This window comes from Nannospalax galili, unplaced genomic scaffold, assembly GCF_000622305.1.
Source record: "Nannospalax galili isolate Female #2095 unplaced genomic scaffold, S.galili_v1.0 scaffold1082, whole genome shotgun sequence".
NCBI lineage: Eukaryota > Metazoa > Chordata > Mammalia > Rodentia > Spalacidae > Nannospalax > Nannospalax galili.
The window spans coordinates 2,682,162-2,689,172 of NW_008348580.1; the positions used below are offsets into that span (position 1 = coordinate 2,682,162).

Consider the following 7,011-nt stretch of genomic DNA (forward strand, 5'->3'; position numbering starts at 1 on the left):
GCCCTCCTAGGTCAACTAGTTCCAGGGGACTATGAGCACCTCTCAAAATGTCCTATAATGGTGGTGAGTCACCTGTCCTCTTGATCAAGGAGGCTGAGGAGACCCCCACCAGATGGAGTTGAGCCAGTGTCCAGTCTATAAAGAGGAGGGTCAACACAGAGGAATCATGTCCTACATGCTTCCAAGCGAAGCCAACCATGGTTGAGTAGGACCTCTGACATCTTCATATAGGTGGAACTGGTAAAAGCAAGAGCCCCCAAGCCCATGTGACCCCTGAGGAACAGATCCTCAAATGACCATAAGAGTAAAAATAAATAGGTTTATCTAGACCAACTGTATGGCCTTAAACACTCAAAAGGAAAGTATAACCAAAGATTAAAGGGGCCAATATAATTTCTTAAGAGTCCATATGTATAGCTAAAGTCTACATAACAAGCAATAATGCCAGATAGGAGATATCTTCTTTTGAGTTGTTGGCCAGGGGGACCAAAGGGATTCCCAGATAGTAACCCCGCATAGAACTGGGAAATTGAACTGCAGACCCCAATCTTATCCAAAGCAATATTGACAAGTGATTACCGCTAGATGAGGAACAGCTGACCCTCCTAAAACAAAGACCTCTAGATAGGCTGGCTAGATTCATCAGAAGGACAAGTAGTGGGGAATGGCTTGGCTGCCAACAACACAGCAGACAGTAGTAGGAATATCAGAGTGCACGGGCTCTAGTGGCGGGAGGGAGGCTATGGGAAGGTGCTACCTGGGAAGTGGGTGTATAAATAAATAAAAAAAATAATTCTTCAAAGCATAAAATTTTGCTCCTTAATAATTAGTAGATGTGGAAATTTATCATTGAAATCTACCTGATGACTTTATATCCATGCTCAGATCCAAGGAGCTCAGAAAGTAACTGACTATGACTAGTAATAATCAGATATATAGAGATTAGAAACACATGTGCATCTTAGCGTCACTTGTATTAAAATTGAATTTTTCTGTTTGAAACTTTAATAATGAAATGGAAATCTTTTTTAAAGTTTAAAACCTCATTTAATTTATGCCTTATAGGGTTTATATGGAGTACAATATTGTATAACTGTATTAATTCAGCTGTAAACCTAAAAATTTACAGACAATTTTGAAAGAGATGCATCTTAGCTCTGGAAATTGTTATTGAATATGTCAATGCTATTCTAATGAAATGCTTCTTCTAATTATATGGTTAGTAAATAAATAATTTAAAAATATCTGTTTCCACATTCTCTTGAAAAATTAAAAAGGCACAGCTGTACTGTCTGTGTTGTAAATGATAGTGGTTTGCTCTTTCCCTGAGACACAGGCATCCAAAATGTTCTTGAGGAAAGCTAAGGGGAAATATCTTGAAACTGTGTTCTTATGTTTCCCACAAGAGGGCAGTATAATCTTTAAAAGCACAGGCATCCTGGAGCTTCTGGCTTGACCCTGCCTCTAAACATGGTGAAATAATTTGGTTGGGTATCCACCTGCATTTTGCACATCCAATCACCAATACAACACATGGTTCATGCTGTGAAAAGTTAAAAAAATATTGTATGTATTTGTTTGTGTGTTTGTGTGTGTTCCTGGAAGTGTTTTTGGGAGTGTGTGTGCCATGGGAGTGTGTGGAGGTCAGAGGACAACTTGGAATTCGTTCTATTTTTCTACCGTGTGAGTTCTGGGGATTGAACTCAGGTCATTAGGCTTGGCTGCAAGTGCCTTTACCTGCTGAGCCATTTTGAATGCTCTGATTCACTCTTTTGATCCACATTTTCACGAACTTCTGTCCTTGGGCCTGGTTCCTACCCTCAAAAATAAAAAAAACCCAAAACTTCCTTGGAAGCCACCTTGATGGAAATCAAGAGGGGGCCTTCGATGATGTAGCTTCGGAGCCAAGTGCAGTGGAGGTGTTAGTTGTAGAAGTTTGACAGACGCCTTGTGAGGCAGAATTCTTTCTCGAGTCTCATGTTGCCCAGTCTGGCCTAGAACTCCCTATGTAGCTTAAGATGGCCTTGAACCTGACCCTCCTGCCTCTACTTCCTAAGTACTGGGATTCCAGGCCTATGGGGCAGCGTTCCAAGTTTTATAGTGCTAAGGATGGACCTCAGAGCCTTGGGCAAGCTAGGCAAGCACTCCACCAGCTGTGCTATGGCCACAGCTCCTTGTGGGAATTTTTTTTTTTTTTGGTCTTTTGACACAGGGTCTCCCTGTAGCCTCAGTTTTCCTGGAACTCACTATGTAGACCAGGCTAACCTTGAATTCACAGTGATCCACCTATCTCTGCCTCCTGAGAGCTGGGATTAAAGGTTTGCGCCACCACACCAGGCTTTTTGTGGGTTGGTACAGAATCTTGGTTTTTGTTGGCATCTTGAGGCAAAGTATACAGCCTTGGGCATGCCCTAATACTTACCAGGTGTTATGTAAACTGAGATGCATGTTTGTTAATTTAGAATGGAGGCCTAGAACTCGCTATGTAGACCAGGCTGGCCTGGAACTCACAGAGATCCACCTGCCTTTGCCTCCCAAGTGTTGGGATTAAAGGTGTGCACCACCATGCCTGATTTAGAAACTCATTTTTTGATAAGCAGCATATTTTTCTTTTAGAAAAATTTAACAGAAGTCAGAATATATTCATGCCTACTAAGGGATGTCCTCATTTTTGGGACTGGAGAGATGATGCCATAGTTAAAGATCACCAGCTGCTTGTGCAGAGGACCTGGGTTTGGTTCCCAGTACCCACATGGTGGCTAACCACTCATAACCCTAATTCCAGGGATCTGATGCCCTCTTCTGGTCTCCTTGGACATTGCATGTACATGGTGCACTTAGAAGCAGGCAAAACATGTAAGTAAATGGATAATAAAAAATTAAAAATATAGGGGCTTGAGAGATGGCTCAGCAGTTAAGAACACTGACTGTTCTTGTAGAAGACCCAGGTTCGAATCCCAGCACCCACATGGCAACTAACAACTGTCCGTAACTCCAGTTCCAGGGGATCCAACAGCCTCTTCTGTCCTCTGAGGGCATTGCAGGACATGGGTGCACTTACCTACATGCAGGCATAACACTCATACACATTAAAAAAATAAAGATAATAAATAAAATATTAAAAAATGTGTAATCAGAGCCCTGCACAAGGGTAGTGATACAGTTTGATACTGAAGATTCCCTTGTGCTGTCTCAGTTCTTCTGTGCCAAGGGACTGGATGGCCAGAACTTGATTTCCTTACTCAGGCAATGCTGCAGTACGTTGCTCTATCTAGTTAGTTGCTCCTCTGTTTTCTGGAACCACTTTCCAAAACCTACCCTGTTAGTGTAGTCCATATTAGATCTGCCTACCTTCCAGATTAGACTGGATTTACTTATAGCACTTTTCTCTTTAGGTCCTGTTCATATCTATTATAAAATATTTTAAATAGTTTGAATCTAAGGATTTTGGGGACATTTAGGATCAAGGCCCTTTGCAACTCTGAATATACCTGAAGAGATTTGAAAGGTTTAAGAAAATAAAGCTAGTTCCTTTAAAAAATTTCTTAGCATATTAATTGAACATAACACCCTCTTTAGTCCTCATCTACCCGTTATTCTCCTTTCTCTTCCCATCTAGTCCTTCCTTCTGTTTTCATGTGCGTGTGTGTGTGTGTGTGTGTGTGTGTGTGTGTGTGTGTATGTTTGAACCAATGATTTTTTTTTTCTCGTGGGGTCTCCTTGGCCTCCTTGATCATGAGGACAGGTGACCCACCACCATTACAGGGCATGAGAGATGCTCATAGTTCCCTGGTACTAGTCGACCTAGGAGGGCAAGGAGCAAAAAGTGTCCTTTATGTCCTTCTGACCAAATTATTATAGGCCTCAAAGTATGTCTGTTAAACACCCAAGAAGGTTATGAACCAATGATTTTTAACATGAGCACAGGCAATTTGTGAGTGGCTTCACCACTGAAGAAAATGTCATTCCCTTCCCAGCAGCGTTTTTTTTTTTTTTGTCTTTTGGAGACAGAGTCTCCCTGTAGCCCCAGCTGTCCTGGAACTCACTATGTAGACCAGGCTGGCCTTGAACTTACAGAGATCTGCGTGCCTCTGCCTCCTAAGTGCTGGGATTAAAGGTGTGCACCACCATGCCCAGCTGTCCCAGCAGCAACTCTTAACTGCCTATAGATCCTCAAGGAGGGGAGGTGAAACTAGTTCTTATTCCTAAATGGTAGCTATAAGTGAAAACAGAGACCTCAAAAAAGTCCTTTTTCTTTTTTTTCTTCTGAGACAGGGTCTTCCTGTAGCCCCAGCTGGTCTGGAACTCACTAGGTAGACCAAATTGGCCCTTGAACTCACAGAGATCTGCCTGCTTCTGACTCCCACATGCTGGGATTAAAGTTGTGCGCCACCACACCAAGCCCAAAAATTCCATTCATAAATTTTAGGCCAGCTTGGGCAAGGTCAAGAAGACTTTGTCTCAAAAAATAAAAAAATCATCCTTCTTTTAGATTTAATTTAAAAATTATGTGCATATGTGTATATTTGTATGATTTATATGTACATGTGTGCAAGTGACCACAGAAGTCAGAAGGGTGCATCAGAGCCTCTGGAACTGGAGTTACAGGCAGTTGTGACCTGCTGCATGTGGGTGCTGGGAATGGAACTTTGTTCCTCTGCAGGAGCAGCAAGTGCTCTTAACCACTGAGTCATCTCTCTAGTCATCCCTCCCCAGTCTATCCTTAATACTGGTATGATTTGAAATAGTTTAATGACAATGTAGAAATGTGGGAAAATAAGAGGAGGAAGAAAAAGCTGAATCATGTAAGTTGGATCTTGAGTTATTTAAAAATTAGTTGTAGTTTAAAAAACTGCAATTTTTGCCCCGTACTCATTGGACTGAATAGCCTAGACATGTTCCACCAGTTAAAGCTAATACTGAATTGTGAGTAATTGGATGTATTTAAATATATGTGAATACTGGTTTTGATCTTAGTTTCTGTTAGTCCATAGTTGCAGAGGATGTTTGCTTAACCTTGGGGTTTAATTTTGGACTTAATTCTGGGTGCAACAAGAGATTTCGCTTGACAGTTTTGCTAATTTTTATTCATATGCTCACTTGGAGGAATATCTATGTATTTCAGGTGTCTCCTTCAGTTAGCTTTGTTAAAATCATCCATGCTTAAGACTATACTTTCAGGGATCATTTCTATAGTTCATTACTAGAGAAGTTTCTCTGCTCTGTAGAGTACTGGAAACCATGAGGAGGACAGGTAGCAGTCTCTCCTGAGCGTGAAGCCTGCATTTGGTGTTGCTTCGCTGCAACTGCCTTTTGCTATTGATGATAGTTCTTCTCTCTTTTGGGAGAGTAGAGGGAGAGGATGCAGTCTGAGTGGTAAAAAAAATCATCCATGCTCTGTATTTCTGATGTGAGGGTTGAAGTGTTTGGTGACATCGTGTTGGTGTCTATTCCTGGTTCCAGAACAGAAGGTGGCAGATACCCTTTTAAGTAGCTTGATAGGATTTGGAAAAATAGGGCAGTTAGAAAAAGAGTTTTTGGTACTAAAGTGCAGTCAAGTGTGCGCTTAAATGCTTTTTCAGTGCTCCAAACCTGGCTTTGCTTCATGGTGCTATTAGAAAAAGTAGAAGACTTAGTTCTACTTAAAACAAAACAATTAGAGCAATGCAGGCCACAACAATGCAGTAGAGGTTAGACAGACCTGAGTGGCTTTTATAATCTTCCCGAGAGTTCCTTAATATTTGAAAGAGATCCTGCAAAGATTATATGAGGTAATCCTTGTAAAGCACTCAGCCCAGAGCCTGGCATGTGGTTGAGTGTTCACGATTTGGTAATAGCCATAACGCTTGGGTCTAATGAAATGTTTCCTTTCCTTTTCCTCTCGAGAAAGAAAGCCTTCCTACACGCACTGTTCCTGTTAATCACTTTGAAAGAAAGCTTCCTAAAACTCTGTGTATGACTGATCTAAAAAATTTTATGTGTACGAGTGTATTGCCTGCATGTATGTAAGTGCACCCAAATGATGCAATGCTGTAGAGGTCAGAAGAGGGTGTTGGATTCCCTGGAACTGGAATTATGGACAGTTGTTAGCCACCATGTGGGTGCTTTGCATCAAACCTGGCAAGAGCAGCCAGTGCTATTCACTGTTGAGCCATCTCTCCAGCCCATGACTGATTTTTTTTTAATAGACTATTTTTTTTTGTAAAAATGGAATTATGGGCCTTTTGATCCTATTTTGTTTTGTTTTGTTATTTTTTCATATTTTTGTCAGTTTCATGCATGTGCACAATGTATTTTTAACCCACCCCAAGCTTCTCCCAACTAGTCTCTGTCTTACTTTATGTCTCTTTTCGTGAGCAGGTCCTCTATTTTCTCACCACAGTGTGTTTGCTGGTAATGGATTTTTTTTGTTTCTTTTTCTTTTTCTAAGATGGTCTCGCTATGTAGCTTAGGTTGGCCTCAAACTTGAGTGCCTCTTCTCCTTGAGCCTCCCGGGTGCGGAGATTGTAGCATATGCCACTACATTTGGCTTGTAACTGCTTTTTTTTTTTTTTTTTTTTTCTTCGTAGCTTGGCCTAGTCTCAAACTCATTGTGTAGTAGAGACTGACTTTGAATGCCTCATCCTCCAGCCTTCACCCCACTGGGATCATAGGCATGTGTCACCACACTTAGTTTGAAGCTCCATCTTTTTAAAGTGCTTCTGTCTGGAAAGCCAGCTAACCACAATTGTACATTACTATGTAAAGGAGAAAAAGTACAAAAACAGCACATAGTAGGACTAATGAGCGGGGGCATTGGAACAACTTGGTTTTGGGTATCCAGAATTCTTTTGCTTTTAGCCTTCTTGCCATCCTCTAAAAGATGGGTTTCTGGAGGTGTGGTCTTGGTTAAAAGGGGAGTTTGTTTAGGATCAGAGTTAGGATCAGAATAAGTGGTCCTTGGAACATTTTTATCTTCCACCGGACATAAATCTGGTGGAAAGGTTTGACTGTGAAGCGCACAGGAAGTGT

The 7,011-nt window shown here is 41.3% G+C and overlaps 1 non-coding gene across 1 annotated transcript; it reads left to right on the forward strand.

The window, feature by feature from the left end:
• The first annotated feature begins 5,165 nt into the window (after positions 1-5,165).
• LOC115072434 lies at positions 5,166-5,378 on the forward strand. Its single transcript, XR_003851492.1, has one exon. It is a non-coding gene; the product is annotated as a small nucleolar RNA U3 (small nucleolar RNA).
• The last annotated feature ends 1,633 nt before the right edge of the window (positions 5,379-7,011 follow it).